We start from the raw sequence: 26,300 nt of genomic DNA on the forward strand, positions 1-26,300 counted from the left end.
GGGGGGCGGGGCGGGAACCAGAAGGGGGCGGGGCCAAGCGGAGCCGAGCGCCCCCGGATCCTAACGAGAAGGGTGTCGGGCGCGCTTGTTCCCGGCTGCCGCGGCGGTCGCGCGCTCCCGGACGAGCAGACCCCCAGGAGGGGGACCTCTGGGAGTGTGAGTGTCTGAAGACCTCGCCCACCGGCCCCGAGTCCTGCTCTTTACTTTTTGGTTATGGGGGGAGGACCGCCGTGGCGGGGATGGGTATGGGAGGGAGACGCAGAGGGTCCTGGGCTTGATCACAAACGGGGAAAGCCGGAGCAGGCGGGATGAGGCCGTGGGAAGCCGGGAATCCCCCTTCAGGAAGATGGGGGGCGGAGGAGGGCAGGATGAGAGGCAGTCTGGCGGAGGTTCCTGTCATTTAGAAAAGCAAAGTCAGTAAACCAGAGGAATAGGAGAATGCATTCGGGAGCACGGATGCTAAAGGTCAGGAGAAAACGAAAAAAGACTTAGGAGCTTTATTGATTGAAATACTTTCTCCGGCGGTATAAATATGGGACGGTTTGGGGCAAACCGTGGAAAGCACCTCGTTCTTATTTAAAAAATAAATGAATTAATTTTTAAAAAAAGGAAAGTGGAGTTCAGGGAAGACCCACGGCAGGAGAGCACAGTGTGGCAGCTACTGTGACACATGCTGCCACCCCAGGCTTTGGGCACCCTGGAGCAGCTGGGAATGCTGTCGTCCTCAACCTATTGAACCCACAGATATCTGAGATCATACTTCTGCATGAGGTGGAGGTCTAACCTCAACTATCACAAATAATAGGAACACAGTGACATATGAAGCGTTGTAAATGAACAAGTCCACCCCCAGCTGGAGATTGGTGATGCCTCCAGTTTCCGACGCCATTGCATTTTGGTAAAATGGAGGCATGGTGGGGTATGGTAAAAATACCCATTTAATGGTAAAAATGAGTGGCTTGCTTAGATCGCTTCCTGGTAAAACCAAGCCATAGACCATTGCTAAGAGAATTAATTTAAAATAATGTACCTTGGAGGTGAAAAGTGGCCTCTACCTCCTCCTCACTCCTATATGTTGTCCCCTTGGGAACCCTACCCCCATCCAAAAGGCCAGGTTTTCTTTTACTTTGGCACTTCCGTAACTGTGCTTATCCCATTCTTTACTGCATAGAGCACCTTTTGCCCAGCCACCCCCACTTACAATTTGAAATTGTTCTGACTCTTGAAATTCTCTTAATTCTCCTACTCTTAGCTCAGATGCTTAAATTCTGCTGTAAATACCTCCTAGGTGTCCCTGGCCACATGAATTACTCCAGCACTCTGATTTGTATCTATATTCCGTCCTTAGCTCATTTGTTTTATGCTCACCATTTCACCTGGCTCACACCTGGGCTCTATTCAAAGCTCCCTCACACCACAAGCCCTTTGTAAGTGCTGTATCTGTGTTTGAAACGAGGTTCCCCCTGAAACGAGGTTACCCCTGAAACAAGGGTCCTCCTCTGAACTCCACAGACAGAACTTCCTGCACATGTCTAGATTGTCCCCCTCCGGGGGCCACGATGGAGGAAGATGGCCCATGGCTTCCAGCCTTGTTTGTGGGAGAGAGTCGAGTTAAGGGAAAGAGGGGCCTAACTGCAGAGATTCCTATAATTTTCTGCAAGGAGGAGCTTTGAAAAATGCCTAGGAATTAACATGAGTAAACAGAGTGACTAAACAGGCAGACCTGTTACTCAGAGGAACATGTGTGGGTGGGACTGTTATTCTGTAGATCCTAAGTGCCTCGTGCCGCCGAGGAAGGTGAATCAAGAAGATTATTGTGAGCACGGACATCTGCTAGGCAAATATTTTCACTTCCATGCAATCCTTTTTTTTCCCCCAAATGTATTAACATCAATGTGATCATGTTCACTTTACAGATGAACAAATGCAGGTACAGACATCGTGGCTTGTGGTTAAGCCCCATGCCTCTGCCCCGAAGCTGTGGGATACAGCTCACCTCTCAACGTTTTCAGGTAAGCTTTCAGGCTCATGCACTTTGAATAGCACTGTCTGCCTGTTGTGAGTGCATTGAAATAAAACAGGAGCCACAGCTGAACAATTCTAATTATTGTCAGAAAGGGTGGAAGGTAAACGGCACTGTGAAAAATGAAGAGCCTTGTTTCCTGTGAACTAAAAAAAGGATTGCTCCAATTATGGCTCCTTCCACACTTGAAGATGGTGCAAAGTTAGTTAGATATAAATAATGCATCCCACCATGGAAGGGATGAGCTCTATGTCATGTTATTGTACATTAAAAACCTTTATGAGTGCGGCAAGAGACACATATACCAACAGCTGCTGAATTCAGAATCCTGGAGCAGTATCTTATTTTAATATAAGCGAAGGAACAGTACAGCCTATCGCTCTGGGGATTTCCCGCTATATAAAAAGATCTTAAATCTATATGAGATTTTACTTGTGATTTCAAAGCACTTATGGAAATCTGTTTTCTTTATTTGAACATCTTTCAACCAAACCACCAGCCATGCTACTGACAACAGAGATGATGCTTTCTAGATAAGAGTCCCAAGGCAGGAGCCTGACTTCCTTCCTCCCTTCCTCTTTCCTTCCTCTTTCCTTCCTCCCTCCTTCCCTTCCTTCCTTCCTCCTTCCTTCCTTCCTTCCTTCCTTCCTTCCTTCCTTCCTTTTCTTTTATTTTTTTCTTAATTCTTCAACAACTAGCCCAGAACCTGGCACTTCATGTTGAGTGTGTGCTGAATGCTAACAGGAATTGTCACCTATTTTGTGGCCCAAGAGGAAAAAAGCGTAGTGATCTAAAGAGCTGAATCAGAGGGTCACTTACTCCCAACCATGCCGAGGTGCTTGTTACCGCACAGTCGGTGGCGGGAGCTATGTCTTGGGGTGACTTAATTCAAGGGACACCAGACTGGAAAGTCAGCCAGCATTTTAAGGAGGATTTCTGCAAGAGTTTTATGTCTTAAGATAGATCGTTTCAAGTTCTGAGCCTTAGAACATAAGGTAAATACTACATTGCCTTATGGAGAGATAAAGTGCAAGGAATAAAAGAAGCCAAGATACTATAATACATAAAGTCCCTCTACTGAAACCTGTCCATGATCTGTCACTCTGGCAGACTCTTAATAATTGAGGCAAAGACCCCCCAACAGCCAATCGCTGTGCGTTCAGCACCTGACCGTGCACAGGTGTCCAGTGTGTGGGCTTGTGCAGTGGGCTGGTGTTTGCATCTGGGGGTGACTGTAATGCCTCCCTTAGCGAAGCCCTTCCTTGGTGTGGTTTTGGCTGTGGGTGCTCAGCAGCAGATTCCATGAACCATTACCAAGGTGAGACGTATAGTACAGAGATCCGTGAGCACCGTTAGAACTAGCGTTTGCCCCAGAGTGAGGGGAGGCAGCAGCTGTGATTGTACGGAAACAAACGCGAAACTTAAGCTGCCAATTTTATTGCACAACGGGCAGCAGCAATAGGCCACGCCAATAATAGAGACAAAGGACGGAGTTTTAAAGCAGACAGTAGAATCTGGAAGTACTCTTTCTGCAATTGTTTGGAACACACCACATCTCAAGATGACAGGGACTTTGCCTGCCGAGGTGCTAATGAAGATGTGGCTGAATCTTCCTTGAGTTTGTTTATCCAGCTGTACACGAGCCTGTTTGACAGTAACTGGATTTATAAAAATTTTAAAATACCACAGCCAAATTCTGAGGAAAGAAGCTTCCCCAGAAGTGCACTAAAACCTTGTCTTCATAAATGGGAAGCTTTATTGCTACCACATCTGCTTATATAGTTTTGCTTTTACCGTGAAAGAAAGTTTTAGACAAAATGGAACTGACAAAGGGAGCACAAGACGGGGCCCTGCCTCCTGCACCCCCCCACCCCCGCATCTTATACCACCGGTTCTCAACCCTGGGGCCGTTTTCTCCCGCGGGGACAGTTGGCAGTGTCTGGAAAAATTTCTGATCGTCACATCTAGGGGATGGAGGAGCTGCTGGCATGTCGTGGGTAGAGACCAGGGATGCCACTAATCATTCTACAACGCACAGGACGGCCCACGCCTACCCCAAACCAAAGCATTATCCAGCCCAGGATGGCAATACTGCTGAGTTTGAGAAACCCTGTCACAGCCCACTGGTTCTGAAAGTTGATTATGTGCAAATTGTTGGTAATTGTTTAAATCAAGTCCTGAATTATCTCCTGGGCTTTCAGTCACCTCTTTGCAGCTTGTTCCAGAGCCAGCCCTCGCCTCATTTGCTCACACTTGGCCTTCTGTTGTTGAGCATGTGTGCATGTCTCTTTGCTTGACCGAAGACACCCCGAAACCCAGCTATTCCCCCTCATCTAAAAGCCTGGCCTAGGCTACCAGGCATAACTGGCAGGAAATCAATTACTACAAAACAATAAGGGGAAGAAGTAACCTTGGGGTTATCAGAAATGCCTTGCGATGTTTAAAAAAAATCATGTGTCATCCCACACACACACACACAAACACGCACACGCACACGTGTGCACCCCAACTACCTTTATTATTATCTGAATTTATTTCCTCTAGGACAGTGTTTTTTTCAAATTAAAATTCTTGGACCACCAGCTTCAGAAATCCCATTAAAAAGGCCAGTTTGTCAAATCTGTCCCAGCCCGATAGTATGGATGGAGACCCCCGGGTGTGTGGCCCAGGGGTCTGCACCTTTTAAAGCCTTGTCAGGCGCACAGCACAGTTGACAGTCGCTGTTCTAAGACAAGGATTCTCATTCTTCTTCCTTGCACACCTGGGCGTATGTCTCTGAGGAACCGTTGGCCGTTTGGCCGCTGTGACAGGAACATGCTCAGGCTGTCAGGAGCGCGGGGACAGGCTACTCACCGGTGCTGTGGAATATCCCAGAGATGGGCAGGGAGCTCTTTTGCAGCCCATTTCATTATTTTACATGCTAATTGTTCATTCGCACATGAGACAGTGAGGTAAATAGGATTTGTAAGACAGAGAGGAGAGAAAAATTAAGTCAAGCTGGGAACAACTGAACTTGTACGGCAGGTTTTTGGAGTAAATTGATGAAGTGGAAGGTGGCAGACGAGTTTGTCCTGGGTCCTCGAGGGACCAACTTGCAGCTCTTGATGAATTCCCCAGAAAGCAGTGAGAGTTTAGCTGTGGAGCAGATGTGACAGACTGGGTTTGTGTATGTCTGTCTGTAGCTTCCCCTCAGTGCTGTCACCTAGTAAGGTCCACCCCGCAGCACTTTCCTCAGTAGATGTTCGCCCTGGAAAGCCCTCGGAGGTTAGAGTCCTTCCTCTACCCACCCTCGCCCATGAGACTCCTCTCTGCTTCTGGCCTTTGCTTCCTTGTTCTCTTTTTCTGAGGATCGGCTTTACAGAACCTGTCATGGAGCTGTGACTAAGCATGGCAAAGCCTCACCACCAGTTTGTATCACCTGACTCTACCATCAGGCGCAAATAAATGATCCTTTTCAGACTCCATATTCATAGTCTCAGGAGCGCAAAGATGATTGCACAGCAGGGCCAGAGTTCCGCCATGACTCACACAGTGAGAGAGAGCAATTCAGGGTCCGGTGGTGCAGACATTGCTACGGGGGCTGATGTCTGTGAGTTAGGGTATCGGTCATCATAAGAGAACAGAACTGGTTCACACCTAAAACGTGTTGACTCTGAATGACACACCGGAGGGCCGAGCTCCTGCTGAGAGGCATATAAGAAGCAGTGGATGTGACAATAGGTGCTTGAGGTGTGTCAGCTGACTGGGGACAGGAGAGTGGAAGGTACGGTGGGGGCTTGCATATGTTCAGAAATGCCCAGCATTGTACAATACATGCTGACTCCTCTTTCTTTCCCTCTTTGAACATCATTCCTTTGGTAGAATTTATTAAATTTACCTGATTGTAAGGATCACCTAGAAGTGCTTGTTAAAAACACACAGTGTGAGATTTGAGGCGCTGCCCTAGATTGTGGGGATAGGGTGGGGAAGACAATGCAAGGGACTCATATTTTTAAATGTCATCTTGATCATACAAAATTGGCAGATTACCCTTGGAGAGATAACCTTTTTCACATATTGCCAGCTACTCTCAACAGAACAAAAATTAGTTTCAGAGCCAGAAAGTGAGCTTGATATGGGGAGAGCGGGGGAGAAGGTGTGCTTGAGTGAAGTTACTGAGCTGTGCTGTCCAGCACGGGGCCACGGCCACACAGGCTGGTTAAATTGAAATTCATTAAAGTTCAATACACTTAAAATTCAGTTCCCTAACTGCACCGTCTCCATTTCCAGTGTTCAATAGCCGCTTCTGATTGACAGCTATTGTATTGAAAAGCACAGATATAAAGCACTCGCTTTGTTGCAGAGGGTTCTGTTGGCAAAGGAGGGAGAAAGGTGCTACAATACTCATTTCCGGGGTCCTCAGTCGCAGATCTATGCAGAGTTGGTAGATAATTATCATGTTGATGATGGTATGAATGTCCTAATGCTAATGATAATAGCTGGCACGTGTCACGCGTGCATGATGTGCAAAACGCTTTCTGTTGTAACCTCCAAACAAATGGCCCACTAACCGTGGTACCACTCTGCCTCACTAGGTACCGTACATGGGGAAAGTCAGCCAGTTGGTTGTTGGCCTGTGGGATTTAGGGCCCCATGTAGCCAGGTAGCCTGATTTTTCAAGGAAAGCCAGAAATCTGGATTTCTCTCTCTCTCTCTCTCTCTCTCTCTCTCTCTCTCTCTCTCTGTGTGTGTGTGTGTAAGAAATAACCTGACTTTTTTTAAAGGGCTTATTTTTTTTTAAAACACTATAAAGTCTAAATAAAATACGTCTGTGGAACGGATTCAAATATAAATGGCAAGGTTTTCACTTCTGATTTAGAAGCAGGACACACTGAAAATTAATTTCCTGATTTTCTGTTAGCCCAACTCTGCTCCAGGAATTCAATGTCCTTTTTAATGCCGGAGAGAAAAGTATTATTCTTTCTCTCAAGTTATCTACTACTACAACCCCTCTCTGTCTGGAACAATCAAAGACTGAGGATATATTCCAACAGTCATATTGATATCTGCCGAAATGTGTTAAACTTTATTTCTTTCCTTTATTCACTATTCACTAAATGCTCAATAATACATGTGCCAGGCACTGTTTGGGAAAACTTTATAAGAAAAAAAAAATCCTAGCCACATGGAGTTTATCTAATGTTAGGGACAGAAAAGACGTAATAGGTATGAATTATTACTTCAATTGTTTTCTGTATTTTCATCATTACTTTATGAGATTTAGATGTCTTTGAGCATCCTCTGTATCTTACTGTCCATTATTTTGAAAGGCACATTTAAATTGATGGGGATGGGAAATTGGTAATGACTCAGGACCTGGGAGGAAAGTGGATAAAAACCTCCGTGTTGTCAGAAATCTCTAGGATGTTGGTGTGTGTTTGGAGCTGCACCCCTTCTGTTATAATACCTGGAGTCCAGCCAGGCGCAGAGAAGCTGGCTGACTGCTACAGAAAAGAATCTTGGAACTCCTCTAGCTGACCTGTTTCCAGACTTTCCAGTGCAGCTAGCCAGAGACTTCCTATAGACAATGAGGGAATTCAAAAACAACAAATGTGGTGGGTTAGCGATTTATCTGGGGACCGTTGGGGGTGAGACTGAGCTGTTTTTCCCGCAGCTGGACACCAAGCAGACCACTGGGAAACTTCAGTGTGAAAAAGCAGACTGTGCTGTTGGCATATGCTCAACCCCGGGCCAGAGCTTTTCGTTAGAGGATTCGGTCAAACCCAAAACGCAGGATGAAAACCCTCTCTCTCGTTTAAACACAATAAATAGAAAAGCAAGGGACAGAACCATGTTTACCAAGAGTCCTTGATGATAAGAATCGCCAAAGGCACTTACTAATTCCATCAGCTGGAAGTGCAGAGTAGGGCTGGGGTGCAATCAGGAATTTGGTGTTCTTGGCAGGGACATCAAGTTATCACCAGGGAATCTGAGAAAATGCCAGAGTAGAAGGAGAAAGAGTGATTCTCTCCCCATCGTGGTGTTACTTACCATCACCTAGTGTGTGTCAGCTTTTCCAGGCTTATGGTTCTGCCCAGACTTTGGCGTGAGATGGTCCTGAGTTTGAATCCAAGTTCAGAGGCTATACTGTAAGTTGCTATGAGACATTGGGTTGGTTACGTAACTTTTGTGACTATAGATGTCCTCATGTGTAAAGATGGGGTTGCAATGTTACCAACTGCGTAGGGCAGTTGGGGACTGTAAGTGAGAAGAGGCAGAGAAAGACCTAGTGAAGAAATTTGGGGACCCTCCATGAAGGCTTTTTACAGTTTAAAAGCAATTTTCCATATTTCCTCTCATTGAGTGCTTTTAACAGTCATGTGAATGATGCCGATTAACTCACCAGAACACTGAGGGAGAGAAATTCAGGACAGGAAATACTGTATCTTAGGAAAGTGTGACAAAAAATCGTACAGTGGTGTCTAGCAACTTGCTCTCTGAATTTGTCTAATTTTAAAGACTGAGAATAGTTTAAGGAAACGTCTCATCCATTGCCCTTATTTTCCATGGGAAGACGCGGAGGCCCAGTGAAGTAAGCTGATTGGTTCAAGGTGAGAGAGAGACAGAGCAGCAGCTGGGACCGGAGCCCAGGCTGTTCCTGTTTTGTTTGTTTTGTTTTCTGTGCAGATCTACAGCCTTACCACTGCATTTTTGATAATGTAATATGTCTTTAAGCAAATCCAATGATACATATTTTACATGTGCTTCTTCTGGTAATAATAAAAAAAATGAACTCCTAAATAACTATGCTATGTGCATCTTAAAATAGAACTTTTTCTTCAAGGGGCTATCTAGTGTACATTTGCACCAAAATTCTTTCAGAAACTTTTTAAAAACATAGGTGTCTATGTCCCCAGAGATCCTTTTTGAATCAGAATGCATGAGAATTTGCATTTTTATCAAGTTTACCAACTAAGGTGTGAGAACTACCTAATTAAACTCTTACGTCCTTGAGACTAGACATTGTATATATTTCTTTTTCTTGTTTTCTCAGCAGTTCCAGCCACTTTTCACTCAGTTAACGCTTATTGAATTGAACTGTGGTGGAATCAAACTATGGTAAAACGCTTTGATTATGCAAAAATCTGTGAAGCACCTGTATAGACGAATCATTTTTAAAGATATATCATTTATAAAATTTGAACTGATTTAGGAGCATAATTATCTTACCAGATATATTTGTCTTTGGGGGGCGGGGTGTTGGCAGAAGGAGATATATATATATATATATATATATATATATATATATATATATATATATATAGAGAGAGAGAGAGAGAGAGAGAGAGAGATTGGAGAAAATTAGCCTTCAGAAAAATGGAACCTGGTTTAACAGATGGGAGAAAAGCCCAAATATCATGCCAATTTTGAAGCATGTTAGCTTGTATATTAGGTATCTATTGGCTGCACAACAAATTATCCCCAAACTTGGCAGCCAAAAACCAACCACGTTTATTTTCTCACACAATGCATGAGGATGAACAGCCGGGAGCAGCTGAACGGGATGGATCTGACCAGGGTCTCCAGAGGCTGTGGTCAGGAGGCCTGCGTTTTAACCACATCACCTTCTGGGAGGTACACTGAGGCCAGACCCAGAGCGGAAAAGAGCTTCACGTTTCTGTGTCTCCCCGTTCACTGGGGAGAACACACCGCACCTGACCATCTTCGTTACTTATATTTTAGGGAATGTCACATACATTTAGTCACGTGTTAGAATGCCATTGTCTTTTACCTCTCCATCTCCCATGGTGTATCTTTCACTAAGTTCTGTCACTTCTATCCCCTGAATATGTCAAATAATGACTGTTGCTCTGTTTTCTTATTGCCTACAGTAGCAGTGAATTGTGTGGGTACAATCATGAAGAAGGCAGATTGTAAAGCCCATCGACATCTGGTTTTGCCATATACAGAGTACACGGAGACCGTGCTCTTTGCAGCCGTGCTGAAATGAAAGCCCATTAATCTAGCTGCCTATCCATATAGCAGACTTGTGTATTAACGTTCGGATGTGGCTGACAAGTGGCCTTAGAGGAGAAGTAGCAGTGCAAGTGAGCTGGAAGAAGAAGAGGTGTTTTCAGGAAGCAAGATTATTTTTCTCCCTTTTCCCTTTTGAATTTTTTTTTTTTTGCATTCACATTTTCTATTCATCCTGGCTAGCTAGGTTCAGTGCTACAGGTAGGCCAGTGAACCAAACAAAACCCCTGCCCCCCATGGAGACTTATTATACCTTCGAGTAGTACAATAAACACATATAGGCATATCATGTTATGTAGTAAGACATGCTAAGAAGAAAGTAAAACGGATTAAGGAGCAACAAAGCACTGGCATGCTAATTTAGAGACTGCTGTGAGGCGTGAGAGATGAGCAGAAACCAAATGAAGCAACAGAACAAGACGAGAATTTCAGGCCGTGGATCAGCTAGTGCTCGGGCCTGGAGACAGGAGTGCTGTGGGAGACAGGAACGCAAGGAAGCCAGTGCATCTGGGGCGTGTGTGTGTGGGGGGGACCTGAAGAAATAACCGGGTACCAGACAGTGCATGGCGTGTGGCCCCTGCTAAGGACCCATTGGTGTGCTAGGAAGCTATGAAAATATCTTGAGCAAGATCTGGAAAGATCGCAACTGTGCTTCAGAAGAACCTCTGACACCCATGTGGAGAGTAGGCCATGGTGAAACAAAAGGAACGTCAGGAAAATGGGAGGAGAATGTGGAAATTAGTGATTTTGTATAATGAAGAGGTCTCAAAATGGCCGCAGGCGTTGAGCAGCTCATTGGAACGAGATGCTCAAGGAGCTGGGAGGTCACGGACATTTCATCTGTACAGATGTTTGCAGGAAACGGGTTAGAATAGTCCACAGAAGACAAGGAATCCCCGGGAGGTCCTTGCGGACAATAAGTGGGGCAGGATGTGACAGTGCTGAATAGCATGATGTCACAGGGAAAGGCGTTTCTCAAAAACAGCAGACATAATCCTACAATCAATTTGAGATTGTATGTGAAGTTATACCAAGAAATCACGTGCATATTTAGTAATAGTATCTCAGAACCAAACAAAAAGGAGGAGACACTTAAATGATGAGTAATGTTAAAACATGACGTTTCTTGCCTCTTTAAGACACACACGCCCCATCTGGAAAGAGGAAGAGAGTGAGAGAGTTGGGACCATTTAATTGAGATGCTAAATGTTGGGCCACAGGTTAAACTTAAGTCCAGTGATGTTACTGTTTTATCAAGTATGTTTAATGAATTTTATATCAAATAGTACATTTAAAGTAGATGAAATATTAGGTTTTCTACTCTTTAAAAAGGGAAAAACAATCCTTATATAAAAGAATCCTTGATAAAGAATGCTGCAAATATTAGAAAAATATTAGATGCAGGACATCAAAATATTAATTCAGCTGTTTTGTCTAAAGAAGAGCTAACACTTAGGTTTAATAACTGCATATGTTCTGTAATTAATGCTACTTTTAAAAATGAATTTCAACCTCATGTAGATTAGCTTTTATTGTTTCCCTTAAAATTAATTTTAATACCATCCTGAATGTCATTTAAATTCAGCATGTACACTGCATGCACACAGATTTAATATTGCTCTTCTGTCATTAATTAGTATGCCATCTAAAGGGATAGGGACGCCAATTTAACAGAAAAATGTGAAGATCACCAAAGCTGTCCTACCTTGTGAAAAGGAAGCCGCCTTGCACGGCAGTAACTTATCATTTGAGCTGCCAGGACCTAGCACCTCATGTTAGAGACAGCCTGGATCCTGGTTTAGCGCTCATGCTAATGAGAGTCTGCATAGTGAGGTCGAGAGGAAGGAACAAAAGGTCATCTGTGAATCCAAATTTTGAAATTATTTTTCATCTCTTGTTTTTATTCTCCTTTAGACGAATTATAAATAGTCTCTCATCTTTAGTGGAGGAGAAAAGAACAGTTGTCAAGGAAAGATCTTCACACTAACAGGGAACCCTTTCTTTTGAACTAAGCTGTTAAATACAGAGTCCCTACATGTGATGAAAAGCAAGGCATGTTTTGAACTGAAGCTATATTGTTATCCTCCTACCTTTAAACTATTCTTGTGCATTACAAAGTAAGTTAAAATCAGGAATTAGGAGCTTCTTAAGTATGTAATTTAAGAAGAAAGTCTTAGGGAATTTAAAAACAGATCCAAATGATCACTTTTTTTCCCATTCATTTAGTTAACCTAACTTCTATTATTCTTTTCAAATGCCATTGTCTTTGCATTTCATTCTTGTGCTGTGAATCATTATTATTCAGTGTGCATTTAATTGGGACTCATTTATGCTTCTTAAGTATGTATTATTGAAGTATGTATTATTTTTAAAGCCTGAAACCCACTGTAGTTCAATAGTTTCAAATATTTTATTCCAGTGTATTTTTACATTGCCGTTTGAAGTTTTAAAACCTTTGTATTATATAATCAAAAGACTGCAGCAAAGATAAAAAACAATTTCCTCAATTTCTCCACATACATTCTTTTTCTATATACAACACTTGTTAATCTGTCATTTAAGTGAATCACATGACCTTTACTGTTGATTTAATTACATCACTTGGCCCTTGTGAAGATCTAGGAGTTTGGGATATCAGTGAAATTAAATAGATTTTTAAAAATCAAGTGAATGAGAAACAAATGATTACTCAGAGAGCCATGAGGAAAGCTGCACCCATACATATTTTTTTTAATTAAACAAAACTCTTTACTTTTAAGATGATCATCTTTTTCTGCAATCAATCACACTGATTATTTGGAATCTAATGGAAAAGAGCTTTGTGTAAATAAATTTTGTTTTTAAAAAGTGCTTCTATATAATTCCACTATTTGGTAAGCATTATATGACTAGTGTCTTCAAACTTTGGCACAGATAATAAACTTAAGAGAAAAATAGTCTAAAATTAAATTTATAAAATATGAATTATGCAAATATTGTTTTCCTAATCAAAAATAAAATTAAAATCTTATGAATATTTTATATTTGATCTACTGTTAAATAACATAAGGATACTTAAAAATAATTTTATATTACTATCATTTAGAATCTTTTACTTTACAAAAAAAGTTGACATATTCAAGTTACCCCAAATGCTCAGACTTTGTTGTAGCATGTATATATAGAAGTACAGAAAGTATTTTATGAGCTCCATAGGACACTGGAATTTTATTCAAGATACCGTGACGATCCACACTTAAGAAGTGTTGACAATTCTGACCTCCATTTACTGATTTTCTCTCATTATTATCCAATAAGTCTGCCTCTGAGACTCTTAACACTAGTGACTGGCTCAGTCCCTCTATATTGGTTCATATTACTTTGAACCCCCCAAACACTGGATTTCATTGAGTCATTCTATATGGGGACCCCTGTCGCCAATGATCTCATGAAAGTCCTATTAACTGGCCAGTCAGCTGTGCACCAGTGGGCAGAGTTCTGTGGTCATGACTTATCTAAAGCCCCCTTGGAAAGGGCCTGGATATGCACGCTTATTCCATGCCTGATGTCACACAGTAGCCCTACCACGCTTGCTGATCCTCAATCCTAAAACGTTAGAACAGGAAGGGACCTTAGTGACAGCATTAGCTAATCCTTATTTTGTACTGCAGAAATGACTACTGTTTCATTGGCTGATCCTATCATCTTTGTAGAATTCAAAAATTCTAAACTAATGTTATCACATAGGCTGCCCTTGAAATGTAAAGTAGACGAAGAGATTATGAAACATAGAAATGTTCCAGAAACATAGCAGCAGTAGACTTTTAACTAAGCAATTGTTAGGGATTAAAGAGGACCAGTACACATATGATGGAAACACCACCTCACAGCTAGACCCCGGGGTGAGGACAGCAGCAAAGGAAGGAAGGACTCAGACCCCTGGCACCTTCAGATTCGGCTCAAGGCTGGTGTGCTTCTGAACAAAGCCCTGGACTTGCCCATGATACCATCAGTCGCCTTGCCCGGTGCGTGCTGTCAGGGGCCACAGAGGTGCACCTGTTATGGGAAGTTGTCCCCTTGGAGCTAATTGAATTATAAAGGGAGGTCATGCTAATTATGACTATTTATGAGGTTCCAGAGTCATTGTGAAGTTGGTAACCTTTTTATAGCAGATCCATGTCTGGGTGAGCGAAATCAATTTGCTGAGTGAGATTAAAGGAGTGGAGCAGGAGATGAAGAGCCGCCCGATTTTCATGGCGGTATTTACTTCTTGTTTTCTGTAATGCCAGAACATCCATTTGAAAGGAGAAAAAAAATGAAGGCCACATTGGCAGTGTCGCATCAGCAGTGTCAATTCGTAGTTGCTTTGTTTCCCCCACCAAATGGACTGGATGCTTTTGTATTCTGGAGAAAGTGTCTGTATAACAATGCATATTCTAGTCAGAGCAGTTCAAACAAAGCTATAGTCTGTGCAGATGTCTGATGCGGTGGCAAAGAGTGCGACCGAGTTGATTTAACAAATACTTATTATTGCATGGCTAAGATGTTGCAAACAGTGTGGATGTGTTATCATTCGAGATTCCCAAAATGAATAAGTCATGGTTACTGTCCTTGAAAAAGTCACAGTATATTCAAGAAAGAGAAATATAAACAAATAATTACAATCTGTCAAAATAGTGTAACATTACCAAGCCAGACCCAAAGTGCTGAGCTAACCATTGTGTTTGGGGATTGAATCTAGGTATTACACATGAGGAACAAGGATGCAAAGATAGTACATGCAAACATTGAAGTTAGTAGTAGCTTTTCAGCACAGTAATATAGTCTACCAAATGATAAGTTCATTGATAAAATCTACAATTGCTGCCAGAGAGATTTAGAAAATACAGCCCCAAACTGAAAAATCATTCTTAGGGAAAGAATGTGGATCAGCTAAAGAAATATATAGATAAAGGGAAAAAATTAAAAAATATTAATTGCAGGCAGAAATTGAATACATGTGATTGATTTACTCATTTACTCACTCATTTTTCATTCTCTTAATGTTCATAAAGTAAAGACCTCACATACTTTCAGGGGTGAGACAAATAATTAAATGTTCTAAGTTATAAGAACACCTAAATCCACAAAATTGTATTATTTTTCCAATGCTTTGAAGGCCGAGCTGAACAGGCAATATTTGACAAGAGAGCAGGCAATTTTTATCCTCTGATACAGCATCTAAAAGGCTAAAAAATATAAATGTTGTAAAAATGTAAATCAAACAACAGGCCATATGCAAAGTTTCTACTTGGTTTTATCAATGACAATAAAGAGAAGGCGTCGATATTGGTTAGTGTAAGGAGTTTTAGAAGAAGTTGCAAGTGTCCATATGTGTTGAAAAATATCATGGGGAATAGCAGATAGGGGTCTGTGATTAAATATAAATGTCTAATTTGCTGCCTCCTGATACTTTATTACTAAAGTTTTTAGAAACAACATTGTTTAAAAACACAAGATCAGGGAAACTAGAGAAAAGATAAGGAACACAAAATTTTGGAATCTGGTAGAGAAATGACTTACCGGACCTGAGGAAGCTGTCATTTAACTGGCAGCACTGATATTATTTAAAACTGAAAAAGAAATCTACAGCAGGGGGAAAAAAATAAAACTGAGATATTTAAAAGATGCAAACATCATGGTATATCCTAGTGCATTGGGAAGAAAATGACCATATAGGACCCCATCTGAGTTATTTTACCTCCTGCAGTCACAGCTTTCTCAACCATGAAAAGAAATGGAGCCATCAAAAAATACTTAGGAGACCAATGCCTTATCCATTAGGCATCCAGGCTGACTCAAAAAATGCTCAAGGTAATTATGTATGGTAAAGCCCAAATAGAGGTGCTTAGCAACAGTCTTGGCACGGGGTGCGCATTCCATGAATGCCAGTCCCCTTTTACACCCTTAGGATCAATGAATAGTTTACATGTCTACTACAGTAGATTAATTGACACATGTGATAGCATAACCTGAGGACACGAGTCAAAAAGCACATGCAGTTTTGCACTTTATTTAAATATCTTATGAGTCATCATTTTATTTCTATGGTTCACAAAAATGTTCTAAAGTTAGTGTTCTATATCCACTTCCTCTATTTTCCCCACCCAGGCATTAAGCCTTTGAAAAATAAATTTATCTTCTAGCACTTTAGTAAAATGGCTCTGTTGTATTAAATGAAGTCATATAAATTCTCCCATCTTTCTCGGCCACCTCTCCGTGATTTTGTCCTATCTATCCTCCTATGACTTTTTGATTTCTTGATGCTGGTTTATTTTCTTCCTCATGTTCTCAAAATAAGTGTCAAAGAGGTGATTCACCAATTATTTTCTCCCACAGAATTCAACGTTTCTAAAATTTGATTCACAATGCATCCTACCAAATGCCATATATTTCCAATTTTTCAGTGAAGAAGGTTCAGTTCTGAAATTGTATACCACCCCAAAAAGGATGTAACATGATTAAGTAATAAATTCCCCGTCGCTTCAGGCAAGGATGGAGGGGGGATGAGCCATTTGGAAATGTAGGAAGTAACCCAGAGGACATAGACTTGTGCTCCACGCAGAGTCAAGGTCAGGCCCATTTTTGGAAGCTGTTCCTGACAAAAAACCAGAAAGCGTAAAAATCATCCCACCAAGGCAGCACCACTCAGGGACAATTGTGAGGGAACTAAAGCAAGGACAAATAAGCGGTGCCAAAAAACAAATGGAGGGAGATGTTCAAGGAGAGAACAGGCTGCTGAGAAGATGCAGAGCAGAAACTCAGCCCACTCCAAGTACTGAGTTCCTTGGGCGTGAGTCTCTGGCCGCAGCCGCTGGCAGGGTGAGGATCCCACCTACACTGCGTTTCAGCAGAGGAGTGCTAAGGACTTAAAAAGGCAGCGGATGCAGCCACAAAGCGCACCTGCCGTGCAGCAAAGACATCGAGGGTTTTCAGTAATGAATAACAAGTCTCCTTTCCATTTGGCACACTTAGCTTGGAAACAGCAGGATCTCTTCTGGCAAAATCGAAAAGAGGAGTTTTTATGAAAGCCACTTGGGGAATTTCCAGAATTTCCAGCAAGGGCAAAGAACCAGACAGGCTTGGTGCCACTTAGTCCCGGGTGATGGAGCCAGGAGCTACGCCCAGCCACGTAGTGGGACTGTTCTAGTCAAAACACTTGGCATTGACAAGGCGACAGACTGAACATCTGAAGCCCTGCCATGGCCCCCGAAGAGTGGGACTTCACAGCACTGCGCTTGCCCTAAGCCCCATCCATCTACCTACCTGTGGCTGTCACTTCATGAGGCCCCTCCCACATCCAGCTCTCATGTGAGTGCATCTAATTGATAGAACCTAGGAAATGTGGAAAATTAATATTTGGATATCTACTTTGGGAAGGTGGGTTCAAAAAGTGCTGGACAGTCAAGCGTAACAGATGGGCACCTAATTCCTGACCCAGGGAACTGACCATTCTTGTGAAATGGTCCATACAGGGGCACAGAGTGGATATGAATGATGAGAGAAGTCAAGGTAAGCTAGACTCGCGGTCCACACACCTTAGTACGTATCAAAATTACCTGGAGGGCTGAGTACAGCAGAAGGCTCAGCCCCAGACCATCATTTTGGATTTAGAAGTCCTGGGGTGGGACAGGACATTCTACAGTTCTAACACACCCCCAGGCTGTCTTACAGTTGGCATTCAGTATTATTGTGTATTAGTTTCAGGTATACAGCATAGTGGGTAGACATTTTTATAACTTATGCAGTGACCCCTACTTCCCCCATTAGTCTAGGACCCACCTGGCACTATACATAGTTGTTGCAATATTGTTTACTATCTTCTCTATGCTGTACTTGACATCCCTGTGACTATTTTGTAACTACCAATTTGTACTTCTTAATCCCTTCACTTTTTTCATCTAGCCCCTAACCCCCTCCCTTCTGGCAACCATCACTTTGTTCTCTGTGTCTATGAGTCTGTTTCTGTTTTGTTTGTTCATTCGTTTTGTTCTTTAGATTCCACATATAAGTGAGATCATATGGTATTTGTCTTTCTCTGTTTGACTTATTTCATTCAGCATAATACCCTCTAGGTTCATCCATGTGGTCACAAATGGCAAGATTTCGTTTTGTTGTTTTTTTTTTATGACTGAGTAATATTGCACTGAATATTTGTACCACCTCTTCTTTATCCAGTCATCTATTGATGGGCACTTACTTGGGTTGCTTCCATATCTTGGCTACTGTAAATAGCACTGCAGTGAACACAGGGGTGCATGTACCTTTTCAAAATAGCGTTTTTGATTTTTTTGGGTAGATACCCAGGAGTGGAATTGCTGGGTCATATGGTAGTTGTGTTTTTAATTTTTTGAGGAGTCCCTAAGCAGTTTCCCATAGTGACTGCTCCAATTTACCTTCCCACCAACAGTTCATGAGGGTTCCCTTTCTCCACATCCTCACCAGCACTTGTTGTTTGTTGATTTATTAATGATCACCATCCTGACAGATGTGAGGCGATATCTCATTGTGGTTTTCATTTGCATTTCTCTGATGATTAGTAATTACAAGTTCAGTCTTGATGTTCAATTGAAAAGTCAGTAGCAAAAGCATAATAGAAGTTATTAGTAATTTTATAATTTGTAAATAAGTGTACTTAAGATGAACTGTGTATTTTTAAAGGCAGTATTTTTGGAACAGTTGCAGATTCACAGCAAAGCCGAGAGGAAGGCACAGTGATTGCCCACCTACCCACTGCTCCACACACTGTGCACAGCCTTCACTGTCAGCATCTCTGATCAGAGCTGCTCAGCTTTTACCATCTGGAGAGCTGCATTGACACAGCCTTATCACTCAGAACCTATAGTTTACCGTACTGTTCACTCTTGGCAATGTGCTTCTGTGGATTTGGACACATGTGTGATGACCTGTATCCATCATTGTAGCATCATCCAGAGCAGTTTCAACACCCTAAAAACCCTCTGTGCTCCGTCTCTTCATCCTTCCCCCAACCCCACGGACCTTCTTTCTCTCTCCATAGTTTTGCCTTCTCCAGAGTGTCATATGGTTGGAATCACAGAGCACGTAGCCTTTTCAGGTTGGCTTCTTTCACTTAGTCATATACATTTAAGGTTCCTCTGTGTCTTTTCATGGCTTGACAGCTCATTTCTTTGTAGTGCTGAATAACATTCCACAATATGAATGTACCACAGTTGATTTATTTGTTCACCTATGAAGGACATCTTGGTGGCTTCCAAGTTTGGACAATTATGAGCAAAGCTGTTGCAAACATCCGTGTGCAGGTTTTGGTGTGGACATAGCTTTTCAGCTCCTTTGGGTAAATACCAAGGAGAGCAATTCCTGGATCAGACGGTAATAGTAGGTTTAGTTTGTAAGAATCATCCCAACTCCAAAGTGGCTGCACCGTGTTTCATCCCCACCAGCAATGAGTGAGGGTTCCTACTGCTCCATGTCCTCACTAGCATTGGATGTTGTCAGCATTCCAGAGTTTGGCAATTCTAATAGGTGTGTTAGTGGTATCTTCTTGTAATTTGCATTTCCTTGATGACATATGATGTAGATCATGTATTATTTTCAATTAAACCTGTTATTATCTATATGAATTCTGGGGTTTGAGAGTTCCTTCAAGGAAAACTAAAGGTATATATCTGAACCAGGTGTGTCCAACCTGACAGTGGTTCCCAGGATTCAGGAGCATAACCAGAGCAAACCAGGTAGGCTTTTCTGTTGAGTACATTACATGTCATAGCATAAAACTTTGAAATAATCTTATGTAGTGTATGTTTTGTAACTCATAAGAAAAGAAATTAGAGCCAGCAGAATTTTACAGAACCTAACGCACTTTGGAAACCAAGTTATTGGGGCAGCAGGAATATTTAAAGGTAGTGTATCAGATGAAAATGAATATACTCTATTTTCATTTTATGTTTTGTAAATAAATGCTCATCTATCTATCTGAGTTTCTATAATGAAAATGACACATTTGTATTGACACACAATTTGCCTAATAGACACAGAAATTGGTGCCTAGAGCCTAAAACTAGGATATGCTATAGCAGAAAATCCTCAGTAGCTAACCATCATCCTTATTAACTTTTTCTTTCCTCCAGCTTATGCAGTTGTTCAGAAAGAAACAACAACAACAACATTATGGCAAGGGTCACCGCTTGTGTTCTGATTGTCATTGTCACATGTTATTATAATTGCCCTTTCTATGTTTCAAACAGTAGTAGAGCTTCAGTCACGTATTTCCTGTTTTTACACAGATTATTTGATTGCCTTTAGCTTCTCTTGAGTGGAGTACAGTTGTTTCAAAGCCAAGGAATTCCTCATATTTTAAATTTTGCTCAGTAAATTTTTGAAGTTGAAAAGTTATTGTGTTCACAAGTTTGAGAGAAAAATGCTATTTCTTAAACACAGAGTTCTTAATCGAATATTGTTCTACCTGGATACAGTTGAGTTTTCAATTAGGTATGTAGGCATAATAAATTATGCACTCGTATTACCCGCAATGCTGAATTTCTGCACCTTGAGATAATGGTTAGCCCCTGTGGTAATAATTACACAACAGATGGTTCTTCCTGAAGCAGAACAACACAAATCATGCTATTTAACCATGAAGAAAATGAAGAGAGGGGTTATAAAACTAAATGGAGATAGGCATCTGATTAAATGACAGTGAGTAGCAATATGATGAGTCAGACACAAGCAAACATTCATTCCCTCCCTGTAAATTTCGCTGATTTTCACAGCAAAATCACAGGTAAGGGTTTGAACAAACCCATCCTGGTTATGTCTATCTTCATAAAACAATGTGTACTTGTGAAAATCAAATATTTTGTTTTAATCTGCTTTTGCAGTCTTCAAAATATGATCTCAGCTATGTTAGGTCACTGAAGCATGAGCAATACTTTTTTGATGGAGGGAATACAAAAACGATCTTTGTTTTGTTTATCTGAAAATGTCAAATGCCCTCTTTTTAACAGTGTTGTTAAGATCTAATTCCTCTACCATTACATTCACCATGTCAAGTATCCAATTCAGTGGTTTTCAGTAGTTTTGTATTCACAGTGTTATGCAACCGTCACTACTATCATTTCAACACCCAGAAACAAAGCTTGTGCCCAGTAGTTGTCACTCTTCGTGCCCCATGCCCATTTGACCCTTTTCCCTTTTTAGACAATCAATCTCTAATGGTTTGCGTATTCTGTACAATATCTGCTCTTTCTTTAACTTCTTTCACTTAGCATCATATTTTCAATGTTTATCCACCTTATAGCATGCATGCAAGCCTCCTTTATTTTTATGGCTGAATGATACTCCATTGTATGGATAAACCAAATTCTCTCTCTCCCTTAGTTGACAGACAGTTTGGGCTGTCATGGATAGTACTACTATGAGCGATAGTGTGTAAACTTCAGTGGGACATAGTTTTCAATTCTCTTAGGTATATAGTTAGGAATGGAACTGCTGGATCTTATGGGAATTCTAGTTGAAAATTTTAAGGAAATGCCAATTTTTCTTTTTTCAAAAACCTCTGCACCATTTTATATTCTCTCCAGCAATGTATGAGGGTTCCAATCTCTTCATGTTCTTGCTAACACGTTATTGACTGTCTTGTGGATGTTAGCCATCCTAGTGGGTGTGAAGTGGTTTGACTTTGCATTTCCCTAGTGACTGATGATATCGAGCATCTTCTCATGTACTTATTGGACATCAAAGTTACACATTGTATATTGTGCTTATTTGTATAACTTCTTGGGACAACTGTCTCTTCAAATACTTTGCCAATGTTTTAATTGGGTTATTTGTCTTTCTATTGCTGAGTGTTTGTCTTTCTATTGTAAGAGTTCTTTGTACATTCTAGATGCAAGTCCTTTATCAGGTATGTGATTGGAAATAGTTTCTCTTATTCTTTCTGCTGTCTTTACACTTTTTTTTGCTGATATTCTTTGAAGCATTTTTTTTAATTTTGATAAAGCAAAATTATCTACTTTTTCTTTTTTTCTTCTTGCTTTTGATATAGTTTCCAAAAAGCCACTATCCAACTTAAGGCCAGAGAGAGAGAGAGAGAGAGAGAGAGAGAGAGAGAGAGAGAGAGAGAGGAGAGCCAAGACTAGGCATATATAAGGATAAAATTAAGTTATATGGTACCGGGTTTATGATTTCAAAATTCTATAAAATCAAGCCTATTTTTAGCACCTACATTCATTATATTCAACAAAGATCTTGCTATTAAGTAATTATGAGCACATTAAATATATAGCGTTGAAAGTCATAGCCCTTCCAGGCTGCTTCATATGACAGTTTTACTGGAGTGTCTCTTGTTTGAAAGTGAACATTATGTTGAATGAATACCTTATGCAAATGATTTATTCTTTTTAATCATTGTTGAATTGTAGCTTGTCCTCTAAGGATAAAGCTCTTCATTTTAACAGATTTTTTTTTTTTTACTAAATAGGGAGTATTTGTATAAACTTTGATATGCACATTTTTCATGTTAGAATAGGCTGGCTTTATTATTAAAATTATATTTTTATTATAACGTGTATATTTTATTTACAATATTGATGCAATTTATAATATATATGTAAGTTTATACAAGAAATAGCAACTTCTCATGCTAAATATCCAACTTTTGTTTTGTTTTTTTATTACAGATTTAAAATAAAATATACAAGGTAATTGTCTTCATTTTCTAATTTCATATATTTGCTTCTCTTCTAAAATTATTTTTAATTTTTATTTTTACATTTTATTTCTATAGTCATTATCTTAGAACCATGAAAATAAAATTCCATAATTTCTTCACTATAAAATTATTTAGGTTAATATTTTTGTATAAACATTATGAAAGGGAATGGTGAGTATTATAATTATTATCATAAAAATCTGTGATCACAATTTGAGATTACAGTTCAAATGATAAAATTATAGTTTTTGTCCTAAGGCTATAAATTTTAATACGGGAACACTATTACTATATTTCATTTTGCCTTTTGATAGTTTTAATACTTCATAATTTATGCTAATTACAGCTTTAAATATTGGTAGGTATTTTCTTTCTTGTTTCTTTCTTTCTTCCTTTCTTTCCTTCTTTCTTTCTCTCCTTTTTTTAGTGATTCCTTTACAGGTAACAAAAGGTAGCCTCAAAAATAATCATTGACAATTGACTTTTTTAAAATTGCTTTTAGAAACATCTTTATTACTAAGTGTTCTTAAACACTTCTCTACACACATTGCAGGATGAGTATAACAACTCACTGCTCTTCAACACTCCCTCCAATTTATGCCTCTGGAAATATAGTAAAAAAAAGAGTAAATCAGAAAAAAAATGAACTTTATCTTTAATTTTCCCATCAATCTACCCAACTAAGATTTAGAGAAACTGTTATTTTTTCCAAAGGTATAAGTCTCTGGAACATTTAAACATATTTGATTTTATATCTTTAAATATAATCATTAAAAAATATAAGCAAAAGACTCTCAGCAGCAAGTCTTGCTACTATTTTCTTCTCTGGAGCCTAAGTGGAACAATAATGGTTCATTTGGAAAGCCCACTACTTTTTTTTTTTTTAATGGACCAAATGATCATTTTGCATTTGAATTTGTACTTGATTAGAAATGCATTCAACTGTTCCTTTGGTGAATACGCTCAGACGAGATCAGGAAATAACTGCTTTAACTGCGCTAGTAGATGTTTCATTTAACTCAATAATAGGTTTATAAACCATTAATTTTATAACTCAATCACATCTTACAAGATGCTCAAAGATTTTAAAGAGGTGTTACTACTACATTTAAGCTGTATCTGATCCCACCTCTGCCACTGTGGGGCCACTTTCCTTCAATCTAATCATTTTTGTTTTTTTCTTTCTCAATTCTCTTACCTTAAATGAATGATTGTACAAGAAATTTGATTTTTTTTCTAGATTGAATCCTTTTGTATTTCACCTGAATTAGCTGTGCTAAAAAGTTATTGGCTTAAGAAATCTCTGAAGCCAAGTCTTGAGGTATTTTCCAAGCTGGGGACTCAAAGTTGTGCACTTATACATTGACAACCACGAGTAAAACCCATGTCCTTGACTCTGCTCCCACTGTGCCCTTCCGAACACACTTCCCATTGTGTGGTATCTCCCCATGAGCAACAGTTCGCCTGTCATTATTTTTAACTAAGTTTATTTGACTCTTCACACTTAAGCCTCAAGTGACAATTATTATTATCTTGACTAGAAATGTTTTACTTATTCATTTCTCACTCTACTTAGAATAGTTTTAATTATCCTTTGAGCTATTTGATCTTTCAAACAATATTTAAGCTTCATCAAATATGTGTGAGGCAGTGAAGACAACATTCTGAAATAAAATGGCAATAGGTGTTGTATCATGCCCCTTACGGGGTAATATTTGTATAATAAATTAAACCATTCATGACACAATAGATTATTTAAATGCATTCATCAGTAATGTTATGAATGAGAGATGAATGGTACTTTGAGGCTATGAAACCTGCTCCGGGGAGGTCAAGGACAAAGGAGTGACATCCCTGAGGAGTGATAATTGAGCTAAGTTCTACAAGAACAGGAGTTAACTCGAGAAAGAGGGAGGGAAGTCATTCCAGGAAGAGCCAGTGAAGGCAGAAGACCAAGGGTTTTAACATGCTTTGTATGGCAAGAGCACAAATATAAGGACGATTTCACATGTCATGATGGCACTAATGTAGTCCAGGACCAGACCTTTGAGAGCCTGGTAGGACATGTTTACTCTTGGGGTCTTTAAGAATGAAGAAAGTAGGGAGGCACTCTGTGAGACTTGAACTTGTAGAAGCTCAGCCTGACTAGGCTGGAATGGATGTGCGAGTGTTTTTCCCTGTCTAGGTGGGAAATGATGGTATAATTTAATTAGAACAGGGGCGGTTTACATGGATGTATGCAGTTAAATTCTAGAAATAATCAGGAAGAACATTGTACAGGACTTGGTGTTAGAGTAGTTTCTGGGAGAGACTAAATGGGGGGATGTGAAAGTACCCCCCAGTTCCCAGCTGGATGAATGTCATTCACTGTGATAGGGGTGAGCAGGGGAACCCCAACAATACTAAGCCACTTCATCCTTTGTGACTCTTCAGAGAATGGACACCCATCCATTGGGGGGTGATTGAAATCTCATTTTATTAAGGTTATACCTTGCAGTGTGTCGTAGCTCAATAACTGTTTATCAGTTATATGAGAGAGGTGATTGGAGGTAAGAATTTGGAACTCTAGTTTTGGAATCTGATGTGTATAACAGCGATTCCCTGAAAGTCACACAAGTAAGCGGTCTAATTGGAATTTAAATATAATATATTATGTATACTTAATGGCATCAGGGCATGGGTGTTCTGTATTTTCTTCTATAGGCTGGAAACTTAACTTTCTCCAGTTCTTTATGGATCTACGTGTTGTTTTTATCTGTATTAGCAAATAGCTTTTGTTTGGAATTCTCTCTTTCCAGCCTCATACTTAGAGCTGTCTGTTGGGCCCTGAATAAGGGCCCCCGAAGATAGCCATGGTCTGATACTGAGAACCTGCGAATGGTCCCCTCGCATGGCTTGATTCAGTGACATGCTCTTCAGCTTTAATGACTTCTCAGGCACAAAGGCTAAGTCAGTGAGAACCAAGATATTGCCAGAAATGACACAGGCCACCATTTAGCTAAGGTAAAAATGCAGCTGTAGAGACCAACAGTGAGCTCTGACCATTGATAACCATGGTATAATTGAACTAGGTGTGATAGGAAAGAAACTATCAGAAAAAAACTGCAAGGCCCCTTTGCTCAAAGCCCTCTAGGCGGCCATTATCTCTGGATGGTACAGCAAACATTTGTTTACTAAACAGGAACTCTCTTCATCTCTCTGTGAATTGCCTTACTTTCCTTCAAAGACCCAGACCCTTACCTCCATCTTGCTCCAGAGTGACATATATGCCTCATTTTGCCTTGCCGTCTTTGGAATTTTCATACTTATGTATGTGAGATCCCCATGCATAAGTATTACATTTGATTTTCTCCTGTTCATCTGCTTTATGTCATTTTAATGATTCAATCAGCCATAAGAACCAAGAGAGAAAGGGGGGATTCCTCCATCCCCCACATCTTCAAGTTGAGTATCTCATCACAGTTCTAACCAAGCTGGAATCGCTTAAGGGTAAGCTGTTCTTTTGGTGTTTTCTCATGCTCTCCTGCAACTGACTACTCACTTTACAATTGTCTC

At 40.3% G+C, this 26,300-nt stretch overlaps 1 long non-coding RNA gene across 1 annotated transcript in view; it reads left to right on the forward strand.

The window, feature by feature from the left end:
• The first annotated feature begins 59 nt into the window (after nucleotides 1-59).
• Nucleotides 60-26,300, forward strand: part of LOC109374548 (uncharacterized) — a 57,400-nt gene continuing 31,159 nt past the window's right edge. The window contains exons 1-2 of the long non-coding RNA XR_002122406.1: nucleotides 60-156; nucleotides 1,917-2,012. This is a non-coding gene — a long non-coding RNA (uncharacterized LOC109374548). The remainder of the gene's footprint in view (nucleotides 157-1,916; nucleotides 2,013-26,300) is intronic.

The sequence above is a fragment of the Hipposideros armiger genome, unplaced genomic scaffold (genome assembly GCF_001890085.2).
Source record: "Hipposideros armiger isolate ML-2016 unplaced genomic scaffold, ASM189008v1 scaffold_832, whole genome shotgun sequence".
Lineage (NCBI taxonomy): Eukaryota > Metazoa > Chordata > Mammalia > Chiroptera > Hipposideridae > Hipposideros > Hipposideros armiger.